We start from the raw sequence: 15,930 nt of genomic DNA on the forward strand, positions 1-15,930 counted from the left end.
CTTAGTCACTCTGCATGGTTAGCAGGACTATGCAAATAAGCTAAATCAATGGGTTCCACAGATCTGGAAAGGGACCGCTCAATAAGCCTCCCTAAAGTCAGAATCACAATGTTAATGGGTGTAGGATTCCAAGCAGGTTCCAAATCATTCTTACTTCATAATAATGAGTTCAGGAAAGACAACAAGTTGAAGGGGGGGATATACTTTTTTACATGTAGTTCTGATAAGATGGCAGCGTTATCTGAAAAGTGTTGTTCTGGCTCAATAAGGCAGGGAAGGAACTTTCAACATTTCCAGCTTTTGCTTGTTTGTTTAAATTATTATAATTAAAATTATACCCCGACCACTCTGGGTGGCTCCCAACCAAATATTAAAAACACAATACTGCATTAAACATTAAAAACTTCCCTAAATATTGCCTTCAGATGTCTTTTAAAAATAAGATAATTGCTTATTGCCTTCACATCTGATGGGAGGGTGTTCCACAGGGCAGGCGCCACTACCAAGAAGGCCCTCTGAACAGTGACAACTTTTGCCCAACAACACAAATATTCTAAAAAGGGTTTGTTTAATTTAAAATATTGTCATTCAAATAGGAAATCATTGCTTCCAAATCATTAGTGCAGGAAAATTGCTGATGGCTGTGTTTTTGTTTGTTTGTTTTCAGAATTCTCTTGCATTACTAACAGCTGCCTTAGGTTTGGCAAAAAGAAGTGTGCTATAGGTATTTTTAAACAAATAAAAAAAATGATGATTTTCAGCAAAGAGTACAGCGTCCAGGTTCCACAAGACGGGGCACCAAAACTACTGTGATATCTCTCACTAAGAGACATAGGGGAAGGGAATCCTGGTCAAGACATGTAGCCTCTGATAGCCTTACCCTCCATCAATTTGTCTAACCTGTTTTTAAAGCCAGCCAAGTTGGTGGCCATAACTACATCTTGTGGGAACAAATTTCATGGTTTGTACTGTACAAAGGACCTCCTTTGTGTGCCCCAAATCTTCCAACGTTCAACAGTCCTGGGTTCCAATATTATGAGGGAGGAAAACTTTCCTCAATTCACTTCTCTACATTATGCATTATCATTCCTTCCCCCAAGCTCACCCTTAAAAAAAAATTAAAAATCCTCATAAAAAGAGTTGCTCCAGTCATTTTGGTTGCCCTTTTCTGAAGCTTTTCCAGTTCCACACTGTCCTTTTTGAGATGAACTGACTGGAACTGTACTTAGTAGTCCAAGTGTGGCCATACCACAGATTTATAAAACATTATTATATTGGCATATGATGGAGGCCTCCTGGTCTCCCTAATTTGTATTCTATTGCTCCCAGTCAACTACCAATGACAAAGGATAGTTGATTAGTTTACTGTCCAATCATACATCATCATAAGGATAGAGTGTTACGAGCTGTCATACACAAAGGCAAGTAACAGAAACCCCATCTGCATGTAATTGCAGAATCTGTCTATTATCGTTGAGAATTCTTGGAGAACAGGTAAGGTCCCTACAGACTGGAGGTGGGCAAATATTGTCCCCATCTTCAAAAGGGGGGGGGAGACTACCCAGGCAACTACCGACTTGTGAGCTTGACACCAATACCAAGAAATGTCCTAGAGCAGATAATGAAAGGTCAGTCCTTGAGCACTTAGAAAAAGATGCTGTGATTACTAAGACCCAGCATGGCTTTCTCAAAAACAAGTCATGCCAGATGAATCTCATATCTTTTTTTTTCTTTTTCTTTTTGATAGTTACTATTTTGTGGATCAGGAGAAAGCAGTGAACATAGTATATCTTGAGTTCAGTAAGATTGTTGACAAAGTTCCCCATGATTGCCTTGTAGAAGCTGAAAGGAGATGTGATAGTCATCTTCCAATATCTAAAGAGCTGTTATATGAAGGATGGAGCAAGCTTGTTTCCTCCTGCTCCACAGGCTAGGATCTTCAAGTTACAAGAAAGGAGATTCCGACTAAACATCAGGAAGAACTTTCTGACAGTAAGAACTGTTCAGTAGTGGAACAGACTTCCATAAGAGGTGGTGAATTCGCCTTCCTTGGAGGTTTTTAAGCAAAGCTTGGATGACAATCTGTCATGTATAATCTAGTTGAGATTCCTGCATTGCCAAGAGTTGAACTAGATGACCCAGGGGTATCAACTCTACAAATCTATGATTCTATGATGCTAAGTACAATTTAATAAATAAACACTTTGTACCATTAATGTGCCTATTTGTTTTTGACTTGTTTCTAACAACAAGGTCTGTATTTTGCTAAGCATGCTTAACAAAAAAAAGTACCGTATTTTTCGCTCTATAACACGCACCCGACCATAACACGCACATAGTTTTTAGAGGAGGAAAATCCGTAGGCATGCCACCCGTAGGCATTCCCTCCATAACACGCACAGACATTTCCCCTTACTTTTTAGGAGGAAAAAAGTGAGTGTTATGGTGCAAAAAATACGGTAAATAATATAGTGATAGAAACTAGGTCAAGTGGGTTCTCTAGAAAGAAATGTGGTGCTGCGGGATACTCAGCCATGAAAACTGCTTTACGGGCTTGAGGGCAGGCAGCTCTGTTGTCAGGGAAGAACTCATAGGACTTTTAAGACCTAAGCATTTTTCCAAACAATGTGGCCAAACTAGAAAGGTGCTGCTACTGTTTCTACATTACAAAAAGAAGTGCAAAAACTGAAAGATTAAGGCTGAAATCCTAGGCATACTTGCCAGGAACTCCTCTCTCTTTGGCTACTATAGACTTTCACTAAAGACTAGTTTTCATCACTTGTTTCTCTCTACAACTACTCTGCAGTTCACGGAATGTTAGTTCATATTCAACTCTTAAAAGTAGAAGTCCTTTCAGACTTTTCTTGATGTGGTCATCTTCTAAGGTACCTCTCCTACCTTTTTCTCATTGCTGGCTGGAGATAATAATAGTTCCCATTTTTGAGAGGAGCTGAAAACTAGAGAAAGCATGCCAATGGTTGCTAGGGATCCACTAACACTTCCAAATTGTTTCCAGAAACTGAGAGCCCAGGTACATCCCTCTTCTAACAGCAAACTTAAGGGGTGAGTGCCAGAAGGACTGAATCCAAATTAGGGTGTCAAAGAAACAAGAGGGAAGTATCAGCAGGTTTCCACCCCAAGGTTTCCAGAACTACAAAAATATTTTAAGAAGAAAAAGGTTCTAGGAACAAATCCCCTTAAAACTGTGAAATAGGAACTGAACATGTTAAGCAACCATAAAATGTTGAGAAAATGGGGGGGGGACGACAAGCTAGGAGAGTAAAATGCCCTGCTTGAGCCCCTTGCATTTTAGTACTGTAGTCTAAAGGTGGGCATAGCTAGCTGGAACCTTGAACAGGAGCATTCAGGTTAGGGAGGTGATGATGTGCTGCAGCACAGAGCCCCCTTATAATACACTAGCAGTGTGAGACATAGCCAGGTTCTGATAGCTGAGACTTCTGTTCCAACTACACATTTAAAGCAGTATCATACCACTTTAAACTGTCATACCTCCCCCCACAAAATCCCAGGAAGTGTAGTTTGTTAAGGAAGCCTCTATTCCCCCCACAGAGCGACAATTCACAGAGTTCTCTGAGAAGATTTATTGACTGTAAAACCTCTAAGGGAACTGTAGACCTGTGAGGGGAATATGGGTCTCCTAACATTGCTCAGCACAAACAAACCACAGTTCCCAGGATTCCCTGGAGTAAGCTATAACTGCTTAAAGCGGTATGACACTGCTTTAACTGTTTAGTGCAAACAGGTCCTCTGAATGAAATTTACCCTTTGTCACCTTGTTCAGCAAATTCCACCTAATATCAAACCATGAAAGTGTAATATGTAGCTAGGCTATGTGTTAAGATTACATATTTTGAGACAAAATTTTAAATCTGTACACTGCAATATACCTCATTCTTCACCTACCCTAGGGCACATTAATTGGCCAATTACAATTCATTACTATGAAGCTTGGAGATCACTGCACCCACATTAGTGATCATTCTACGACACTGTTGATCTAACTTCCCTTATAACACATTGATATAAACAATGAAGCTACTCTATGGATCAGAGATATCAATATCCGGAGGATATAGTATGGCAGAAGAGTGTGGGTGGATTGAAAGAGTATACGCAGCACAAGTAGTCCCATACACATAAATATCCTCATGTCCTCCAATGACTCAAAAGTTTTAAGAATGTATATAATTTTTTTTGGGTGGGGGGGAATCATGTTTATGGTTTGAGTCTTGCTAAAAGTTATAATATGTATATGCACTACAATACTAAATCACTGCTCAACATTATAGCATCACCAGGGTCTGTCTTTTTTTAAAAAAAAGAAAATGAAGCCCTGTTCTTAAAGCAAACACAACACAGATCATATAAACCTTGCATTTGGCTGCGTACCAATTAGTTTTTTAAAAATATCTACAGGTAATATACTTCACATGCAGTCTTTTGGCTAAAGATTCTTTATTTGGAACTAATAAATACAACCATATAAGGCTGAACAGTAAGCATGGTACATGCATCACTGGCAGTAAGCATGTTTTTATGCTTGCAAATATATAGTTATTTGGTGCTGTATTGTGGGGATGAAAAATGAGAAGTATCTCATAAGTCAGTATAAAATCTAAGTTTATTGTTTCTTGGTTACATAAGGAATAGAGCATTATCCCATAATTAGTATAATACAGTATATCAGTATCATTAAGTCTCATTAAAAATAAAAACCTCGCTCAAACTGATTAAGTTAAGTTGAATCTGCAGAACCTGAAATCATAAGAAGAACTTAATAATTAATATATATATATATATATACCATAAATTATCTGATGAACACCAATGGTTCCTTTTTTAAAGGCAACATGACAATTGTTAACATTTATGTTACACTTAGATTTCTCCTAAGTGTTTGGATATATTTGTTTTGTCCAGTCCTCTTACTTCCTCCTATTCCAAATTATATACTAAAAGACTCCCCCTCTCCTTGAAAAGCATGGTATTATCATTATTCAACTAACTGTATTGCCATCCCAGCATTCTTACTTTCAAACACACACCATGGAGCTCCCAGTTATAATACTTTATAATGTATCTTGAGAAATGATAGTGTTTTACTAAATATCAATCACTTTAATTTAAATTCTATAATTATGCATTCCATAAAACACTGTCATGAACAAATAACAGCAAAATAATAATGTACATATTCGTACAAACTTTACAGATACTCAATAGAATCTATATTATCCAATATATCCAATCTATATTACCCAAGATATTATATATTATCCAACACAAATATTTCCGTATTATAAACATGACCTTACAGGTTTTGGTAACCAAGTCATTTTCCCAGTTGTGTGACTCCACAGAAATAATTAGATGCTTAATTAAAATAATATTTTGCTAACGGTGTTCTAGTACTCTAAATATGTCAGATACCACAAGGGTAAAAAATAGTTAACATTTTAAATGAACAAATTGTTATCACTCACACATGTCTGTCTAAAAATATATACCTTATTCTGGAGAAAACAACATTTACATTTTCTTTATAAAAAGAAAAACCATTAACTGTAGATTTAAAGCAATTAAAACAATGCTGTATCCATTCTGCAAACCGTTTTAGGAAGATCAAGGTTGACAAAATAAGTAAATAAACTGAAGATGTTTTGGTCAATATGCATTACGAAACTACCCCCGTTCTGAATAATAAAAAAAAACTTAAGAAGAAAATCCATTCAGAGTGGTAGAGATTAAGTATTTTCATGCTCATCAAATTTATAATAATAGTTTAGATTGAAAGAAAAGCAAAATCTTATTAGGCATTCACTAAAGCTTTCTTAACAAAAGGGCTTGTGGCCCCTTCACACACAAAAAACCCTTAACCCTTGACCTTTTCTCAGTTAACAGAATAAGAACACTGAAAATATTACATATCATATGAATGTTTGTTTTGTACAAACACTCTTCTCCCTCTACTCTTGGGTAAGAAAAAACGAAGTCCTCTATTTGAAACAGCCCAAGCCTGCTTCTTAAGTCATGTGACTTTTTTTTTTTTTTTTTGCTAAGAGCCATGTGCTCGCGTATCATTTTACTCTGAAATATCTATGCGGATTTCAGCTCAACCTGCCTTTGCTTATAATGCATGACATGGGCTGTGAGGGAGCATGAGAACCATCTCTCTTAAAAGCAAGGTTCTCATAGTTGGCCTGTAACCATGGAAGCAGATGCTTCTTCCTTCTTTCTTTTTCTTTCTTTCTTTCTTTCTTTCTTTCTTTCTTTCTTTCTTTCATTCATTCATTCATATTTTTTTTGCCTTACCTCTTTGCAGCCACGAGCTGCTCCCTATTGTTAAAAGAGGTACGCCTTGATTTTTCTCCGTCGTGACCGAACTTGTCTCTTCTTCAAAGGGCAAGATGCTGCAGGTCATCGGTCTAGACTGTTTGCACGGTCCAGAGAACAGCCTTGATGTAACCCTTGCTCCGTCTGTGCCACACCACCAGCCGTGCAACTGCAGACTGTGGGGGGACATTGGAGATCTGTATTTGAAAAGAAGTCCGTCTGATTTTGCCATTGTGCCTTTTCACTCATCGATCGAATGAATATCGAACCTTCTGTCGTTGCATGTGTGAAATAGATAGCTTAGCAAGCAGTTTTGAGCCCAAACCTGTGCAAAGGGCCAAACTGTTTCCTTTACTCCCAAGTAGTGTTCTTCATTAGATATCTGTTTCTCATTTATTTTATCCAGTTACATATTGATGTTATGCTTCTTCTGTACAACCACAAACGTTATTCTCAGGCTACGTCAACCTTCACCTTTCTTCTCCTCAGCTTTTAAAGTCATTTTCTTCCACATAGTCATAGTTAAGGTTCACTCCTCAGCACAGTACTTGGATATCGATGATTTAAGGCTGTAAAAACTGAGTGATCATGAGCAGTCAAAAGTGTGTTAAAATCACACTGTTGGTGCTTTGATTACTATTACAAGTAATAAAGCTAATTCAATGCAGAAATAAATGAAGCACATCTCACATTCAGAGAGACAAAGTAAGAAAAAGTGTTGCCTTTTTTAAAACGGAAGAAAAAAAATCATTTTTCACAAATGTGTAAAAAAAGAGAACTATAGCTTAATCTCTCTCACCACAAAGTCAATGAAGCTTTGATCTGAAAATAATGGAAATGTTCCCTCTTCAGTAAAATGGCTACTAAACATATTTTTTATTTGAAAGAATATATTTCATAAGGGGGGGGGGGAGAGAGAAACCCTGTGAAAGTTATGTATAAATGTTTCGAAACCAAACCAAGCATTCAAATATATTTAATTTAAAAAGGAAAACAAACCAACAATCTTCAGTCCCCAAAGCACATAAAGTGACGTATTCTGAAAACTGTTGATAATCATGAGTATCCTCAAATACTGTGACCAAATCTCTATGACCACTGGCTGTCAAAAAAGGGACGGGAAAGTTAACCCCCTGACAACTATCAGGATCTGTTCATTGTAAAGTATGCTTGCCTCTACTCTGGTCTAATAAAATTCGGAATCAAAAAGGGCTTATATATTCTTCAGACTACTGCTTAGCAAGAACTGTCTATATATGACATCAGTATCTGTGTATGTTTTGAGATATCAGTTTCTCTGTACTTGGAAGACATACCTATTTTCTCTAATTGCCAAAGGCAAAGGGGAGGTGCACTAAAGAATAAAGAAGGTTATTGTGACAGATGAAACATAATTCACAATGAATACTCTTTTCATCCAGACTTAAATAGAAGAGGATTACTCCAAGGAGAATTTTAGAAGAGACAGTATACTTTGATTCCAATAATATAAGGACAGGCCACAAACTGGAAAGGCACTGTAAACCTAAATAGGATTTTGCTGAAGATTTTGGATTTCTCCGTACTGGAAGAAGTGCTAACTTGAAGAAAGTCTGAAGAGAAACAGTCAATGCAAAGCAATATGAGCTGGGATTTTCTGGAGTGGATAATGATGAATGTTTGTCTTATATTTCTTCTTCATTTGACAGAACCTTAATGAAATGAGATCACGCTATTTCTTCAGTAAATTTGTTCTGTGAAAGTAGGTACCTTATTTTAATACACTTACTAAACTTATCTGGCTTCATAGAACTTCATTTGTTAATCTTCCTTCTATACTTTGCTTTTTCAGATGCTGGAGAAGTTAAAATTAGAAAATACTTACTAGAATAATTGTTTTACCAGATACAGGCAAATGTATTAGAACCAAAACACATTATATACATATAACTACACATTTATTTTACTTGCATTTTTGAAATTTTCAGGGGGGAATGGTTTAAACTGTAAATTGTTTAACTAATTCATTTTAATATTCTCTTTTGCTTATTTCACTTCCCTCTTTTTTAAAGTACATTTTGAGAAAATTAATTACTTATTATGATCATAGTTATTTAACAAGTAAACATAATAAACCCTTGCTTTTTCTACATTTTCATTTTCTTTGATGCAAATATATCTTGATTAACAAATAGGTGCATTTTATATGTTAGTCATTGTTGCTGCCGTTTTGCCACAAAACAATGTAGCAAGATATAATTTAAGCTAAAACAGAATACAGAGAATCTTAAATGGTAATACCCCAAAACAGTTTAGGGCGAAAGCACACATTAGATTCTTGTTATAGGTTTTCTTCATTACTGTATACATTATAAAATACTTCTAAATGACTGTAAGGATGAAAAATGGTTTCTTAATCGAAATAAGAAATGTTTTAAATAATAAATGTTCTATAGTATAGCTCTATCTTTACTTGTTTCATACTTAATGACATGCCACCCAGTTTCAGTTCTGAACAGCATGCTACACATTTTAGCAACTTGTTTGTCCACATATAAGATTACTGAAGATTAAATTAACATTTGAATTAATATTAGTCCAGACATCTGAAAGAAGATGCTGTCCATTGAGTTACATCCCCTAATTTTATTACCAAGAAAAAATGTCATACTAAAATCTGTCGCTACAAAAAACTATTCAGAACAATATATACGATACTATTCAAGCACTACTTTCAAATATCTATAATATCAAACTGCCTATATCCCTTTTAATAACAACATTGGCATAATTCAACATTTCTGCAGCCCTTTCTCATAGAATACGCAAGGATGAAACGAAATAGTGAAATGCAAGCTATTTTATCATGTTGAGTACAGAGCAAGAGGCGTCAACTCAAAAGACAAATAAGCTGAAAACAATTGTTTCATACAAAATGTCCATCTGTGTCAATTTCAGAGGTACGTGTTAAAGAAAAAGAACTGAGTACAGCCATTTTTATTTCATTTTGAATTTTAGTCATTATATGCTTCACTGAACCCTTATTAGAATATTTACTTTAAATATTTAGCTGCCATGAAGATTCTAAAATAGAAGGTTCCAATTTAAATCTTAAGATAGTATCTTTTAGAAAACTGTGACTACACTATTCATTTTTATCAAGTTATGTTTAATGAAACAAAACATTAAAAGCTGCACTTAGTAGCAAATCACTGCATCTGAATAAAGTGCTTCACAAAACAGAATGTTATACTAACCATACAAATTAATATTACATAGTAAAATTTGATGCCACTATATTCTTAGCTAGGTTGCATAACAGTATTGTAGATCAACATCTCATTTTTGTAAAAAAATACTGTAGTCTACAAAACAATATTATTTTAATACTACATTATTGTATAGTAGCCCTGCATGCTAATAACAATTCAGAATGCATATTTTCTGCAATTAATTGGCTATGTTAGTAAATATGAAACGAATGTTTAGTTCATTGTTTGAAGTGTGAACATTTTTGTTTAAAGACTGTTTGCATTATTTCCCTTGACCTTTTGTTGCTGTATGGTTATTACAAATTCAGCAGAGCAATTTAAACATCTTTAATCAAAACTATTTTGATTCGATGAGGCTAGGAGCCGCACTCTCCATCTTTTTTTAAAGAAGACTTTGATTTTATAAGACAAGCTGGAGAGGAGTCAAATCTGCCACATGCTGTGTGAAAAAATGCCACCCTGGTGTGAACAAAGGGTTTAGAATGGAGTCAAGAAGCGTGCAAGCTCAATGTGTAAGCTTTTCCTGTGAATTGTTCTGCCACAACCTGCAGGATATCAAGTGGGCCGGGAAGAATAGGCAGCTCTTAGAAGCTACAACAGAGAAACACTGGCAGTCCAAAGTGTGTGAGAGCCTCTTTTGTTTTGCTTCATTACGGCAAACTGTTTTACCCAAACAGAAACTAAATTCAAGACCCAAAAAAGAAAAGGAAAAAGTCTGAGACTGGCTGAAGAACCAGTGGTATGTGCCTTTTTATCTTCTCACAGTCCGGAACAAGGTGATGGAATTTACAAATCAGATAATTCATGGCATGGGCCTCTCAACTCTCCTTCCAAAATATAAGAATAACTTGTGCTGCCCACCAAAAGAAAGAAAGCTCTGTGACCTCTTCCTAAGCTAACTGCTGTGAGATGGAGAAAAACATTAAACCTTTCTAGCTTTATACATTTCCTTCATGATGGGTGATGTTGAACTGAAAATAAAATTCAGTTTTTTCTTAACTCCAGTGGGTCAATTTATTTTCACTCTTGACTAATATTTGTAACTTTTTTCCTCATTACTTGGCAACAATTAATCTTCATAACATGCTCAAAAAAAATCCTCATAAAGTTTTTGACAATTATATACTGTTTTTAAACAACTGGTATTCATAATCACCTTCAGGGATGGCATAAACCTACTCGTCTCTTAGTTCAAAGACACAATTTCATGTAAGCATTAATTTGTGTGGGATACGATTCACTGTAATTTAGAAAGTAATATAAGTGTTCTAATCAAAATTACGAATGTTTTAGGAATTCTATATCACAGTCATTATCAATTTCCACGTAAACAACAGAATATATTCTTTTTATCCTGCATAAAGAATTCTGTAAGAATCACATTGTGAAAGTTTCTCTCTTCTCAACTTACAAATACAGATCAATCTCTTACTTTCATTACCATCACACAGTCCATTCTGTTTAAAGTATAATGCAACACAACACCCAAGGACAATAAATATCTTTTTAAAAAAAACAACAGCTTATTTCTACAATGACTTTGTTGTGCATTATAAAATTATTCCTAATTAGTTCACAGCTAGCTTAAAAACTAATATAATTGGATTTTAGCTAATTCTAGCTGAATATCAACAAGAGAAACTATTGGAAAAGGAATTTTAAAGCTCACTTTAACATTAATAACTCTTTCATACTGTATATAACAGAGTCTGTTCAAAGCAAACACTCAGTATATCCCATAATATTTCATAGTTTTCCATTGTTTTAGATGTAGACATGTGTGCGTTCACATGGAAATATGATTTCCACCAAAAACTGGGAAGGGGGACTGAATAAGTCTGAAAACAGTCACAGTAATCTGGCCATTATGTATTGCTAATAAGTGTGATTGAGCTGGTCAGTGTATGCACTGCAAAGAAGCACATTTTGTTCATTCTAAAACACCAGGAGGAATGTGGGTTCAGGCACCCAGTAACAGCATAATACTTTGCATGTCTATTCAGAATAAGCCCCACTAAGATCAACGAACCTTACTCCCAAGTAAGTGTTAATAGGATTGCAGCCCAAGTAGCAGATTTAGCATAGAGGATTGCAGCCTGGCTTCCTGTAGTAGAGTAAATGACACTGTAATTCTTTACTGGACCTGGCTATTTGGACCTGACCATCATCCAATTTGCAGTTTTGAATTTCAGTGGTCAGTCCTGAGCAGAACACAACTCAAATTGCTCGTGTTACGAACATTTTTATTGAGTATTTTTGCTAGGGTTTTAAACATGATTTTAGTTCTTTTTGAACCATTATCCATTAACTCTTGTTGCACCATAACACTGTCTAATGTCCCTGCACATCTGAAACTCACACACTTCACCCTCTCCCCCACATCTTTCTCTCTTTATACACAAGCACTGTTTTTCGGGGGGGGGGAGTGCCACCACACGTTTGCACTCTCTTTTATCAGTTACCCCCCTTTCCCACCCCAGGTCTCTCTGGACCCCATCTCTGAATCTTGTAGCCCTGCTATTTTTGTCTGAACTACCACAGGCTCCTTGTTCCCTCTGTGTCTCCCTCATGTGTTGCTTCTCTGTTCATATTTTCTCTTTTCTTCGGCCCTTTGCACCATCACAGTTTTCTCTGTGACTCTTCAATATTAGCTATATTCTCACCTTCCCCATCATGCACATCTCTTTGTACCCCACCATCTTCCTGTCCCCCCTTTTTATTTCTTCAGTCATCATTCCTCTCCTCTTTCACTAGTGTCAAATTACCAAACAGGCAGAGTAGGCCATGGGCCCCACACCTTTTAGGGGGCCCATGATAACGGATCAAAATAATATTGATTTAAGCTTGAAATAAAATTGTTGGTTGGCAAAATCATAAACATATTAGATTATCTGTGAGGTCCCCCCACAAGATTTCGACTGCCTAGGGGCCTCCACAGGGTTCAATCCGGCACTGTCCTTCACCCCTTATCTCTCAGCTCCTCGCTCACTCTGATAAAAACACACGACTATTTGACTGTCATGTCACACAACTACTTAACACAAACAGGTACGAAAAGGTTGGGGGCGTCTGAATGCCGAAAAGAAGAAAAACTGTTGTCAACTGCATCACAAGCCTTTGGATTCTAAACAAGGAGCGGCAATGATCACCTAATGATTGTTGGCATATATTGCCAACCAAGCACCCACTTTTAAGGGCCATGGTGAGAGGAAGGCAATCAGGTCTGGTTTGAGCTGTGTGTGTAGAAAATACTTTGTGTGTCTGTGCCTGATCTGTTGCATACTGACTTCATTAAAATGTTCTAACATTCTAGTATTTTATAAAATATGATTCCCAGTTCAGTTTTGTACATCACTGTAACATCCTCAGTCTTTCTAATATGAATCCTTATACTTTCCCCAACTTCTGTGTGGAAGACATTCCAGACCTGCAGTATAATTGTTGCAGGATTTTGTAGTTGCCTTGTTTCCTTATTAAGGCAGAATGTTGAGAATCATGTTGTTAGTCCGCCTCAAGGTCTGGTTGCAACACTGAGTTACATACTGTAATTATGAAGTTTTCTGTGTTATAGTTTAGATAGTTCCTAATAATCGATAGAAATTCTGTTCACATCAATGCATTTAGGAAGCCATCTACACAGTAATGCTAAGATTTCTTTCCTGAGTTGAGGGTACAAAAGCAGCTGTTACTTCTGCCCTTTTGTCATTACAAGTACTTAATGCATTTATATGGATGCATGCTAGAATCAAATACTCAATAAATAAAAAATATTCAAAAATAAGGAATTTTCAATCCTATAATGAAAAGTCACAATCGGGGCTGAAACACAGGTGAGATCAGCAGTATGCGATTGAATATTATGCCACCTTTAAAACAGGTTGAAAAGTCTCTGCATTTGATTGGAGGCAAAGATCCTGAATCCCTCTGTCCTCAGACTAGGGAGGATATTCATTTTGGGTAATTGTTCCTTTTGGGTAATTGTTCCTATTAACTGATTACCACACATTAGTCAAGACACAGCCAATTAGTATTGTCCTGTTGAGTGGCTAGACCAAACACTTGGCCTCCAGCAGTATCTCTGGTATACATTTTGTCTACCACTGTCTTAGTCTACTTTGTGAATCTAATGCTACCTAGGAAAGCTCTCACCACAGTGAATAACTTCACATCTAAGATGCTACAGAGGTACTGTCAATTTTATTAAAGCTGAAACTTGAATTTGGACCTGTGGATGTGGCCGCTAAATAAAATCCATCAGGAAAGAGACACTGTTTTTGAATACAGTCAGAAACCTTTATCTGTGGCATGAGTTCATAATTGCCTACAGAATTTCCAGGAGCTAAGCTCTCCTGAGTTTTATTTCATCGTCAAATCTTAAACTCTTAAATTCATCTGCTCACTACCAATACTGTTTCTTGTTGGGTTCAAATATACAGAATTTCCCCTACAACATCAAAATGAGAGGAAGATAGTAGGTTGTCTTATACTGTGTCAAACCCTTGGTCCATCTAGTTCCTTACAATCTGTCCTGACTGGCACCAGGTATCTTGGATATCAAAAAGGAATCCTTCCTATCTCTACCTGCAGATGCTAGACTGAAATTGTGACCTTCTGCATGCAAAACATTTGCTATGCCACTGAGCTCCAGCCCTCAAAATGATTCATCATATGGTCCATTCCAGTTCCTTGTACAGTATCATATCCCTTCACTTTCACAGAATACTAAGTAGAGGTTTAATATTGTGTTTTATGAGGAAAACATTTCAGCAAGCAAGGAGGGAAAATTGCACAAGAAATGTTATAAATGCTTCTCCCACTTGAGTAGCCTACTACAAAATAGTAAATTGGATCCTATATATTTCAGGTTGTGGGGGGAAATAATTACATATTCTTACATTGTATGGCTAGAGTTATGTTCTAAACTGTGAATTGAAGGAGGATAGTAGTAGCAGCAGCAGCAATTTTATTTGTTTAATTATGAGCCATAACAAAGATAAAAGACATTTAGCTCTTAATTTCCTAGCAGCCAATGTAAATAGAGGGACACAAAATAACACAATTTCCCTTGTCTAACAGCAAAAAGCTCACAAATTCCCATGGTGTAACATAAAAATATTCATAAAAGGTGAAAATGGTTAGACCAGGAAGACAATAGTTTGCTCAAAAACTTTGACACACATTCTCTTCAGACATTTAGCTGAATGTAATGTAAGAACCTTAAAGGTTTGGGGAGATCTTTCCTTAATTCATAAATCCCTTTTATGAGGTTTACTATTGTTGTCTTGGCCTTATTTGAATAAAGATTATGAAACTTTAATTTCAGGGGTTATTAGAGAATGGTAAAGGAAAACAAATCTCTTAACACTTTTGATATACATAAATAGCTAGAATAGCTTGCCATGCCTTCTAGTAATGCAGGATTTTTAAGTACATTCCATTGATGGGATGATAGGTTGTTACAGAAAGTCCAGACTTCTTATAACATCTTTTAAAGGTTATGGTTTCTTAATATGCTTTCACAAGCAGTCACAGTTTAGTTGCATTTAATTAATTTATTTCAATATGCATAGTATGGCATGGGGGATAGGCACCTCTGACTCTACTGAAAGAGTTTAGGGACTTTTTCTCACAAACATTTTTGCATAATATACACACATTTCTTCCCTATTATCAAAAACATCCTATATGAGGTGCTTTCATTACAGAGTTGTGATACTTTCCAAGCACTCCAAAAAGCAAAAATTGTGTACCTAAAGAAGTGTGCCTTGATCATCCTAATCAAAAACTAAATAATGTTGTCTTCTGTTGTCTTCTGCTGTTTCACCTTGGTCCATCTCTCTTGCATTCTTCTACCAAAATTATTCATTCTCTCACTGCTCTGGTATTTACAGGTATGCTGTCTGTCATGTCGCTTTCCAACATTTTCAATCTATTCAATGAGAAATATTTGATACACATCTGAACCCAGTAGTCTAGAAAAGTATCCACAAACTTACCTTAAAAACTAATTAGGCAGTTAGTAATGGTAGTGACACAACTGATGCAATATACTTTGTTTCATTCCTGATGCCTTAGTCCAAACAAAATATGATGTTTCATAGAAACATTAACTGGGCATGTTTTATTTCTAACATAAACTGTTGTGGCGGTGGCTGCACAACCCCCAAATAGGCTAAACAGTTTTCCTTTGGGAGTTTATAGTAGCTGGGGGGATTTTCATCCTGATTGTGATGGTCCCAATCCTGACTGGGTTCCCCACCGAACTTCTTCACATTAGAAAAAGCATGCAATTAAATCAGAAGAACAGCGGTGTGTGCTGATTTTT

At 36.2% G+C, this 15,930-nt stretch overlaps 2 long non-coding RNA genes across 10 annotated transcripts in view; one reads left to right on the forward strand and one right to left on the reverse strand.

The window, feature by feature from the left end:
- The window catches only part of LOC308590043, a 268,309-nt gene that overhangs the window by 100,756 nt on the left and 151,623 nt on the right, over positions 1-15,930 (reverse strand). The window lies entirely within an intron of this gene.
- On the forward strand, positions 7,428-10,604 carry LOC308589883. The gene is made up of 2 exons (XR_014009531.1): positions 7,428-8,095; positions 9,141-10,604. It is a non-coding gene; the product is annotated as an uncharacterized lncRNA (long non-coding RNA).

Source organism: Podarcis bocagei (assembly GCF_964188305.1).
Source record: "Podarcis bocagei genome assembly, chromosome: 6".
Taxonomy (NCBI): domain Eukaryota; kingdom Metazoa; phylum Chordata; class Lepidosauria; order Squamata; family Lacertidae; genus Podarcis; species Podarcis bocagei.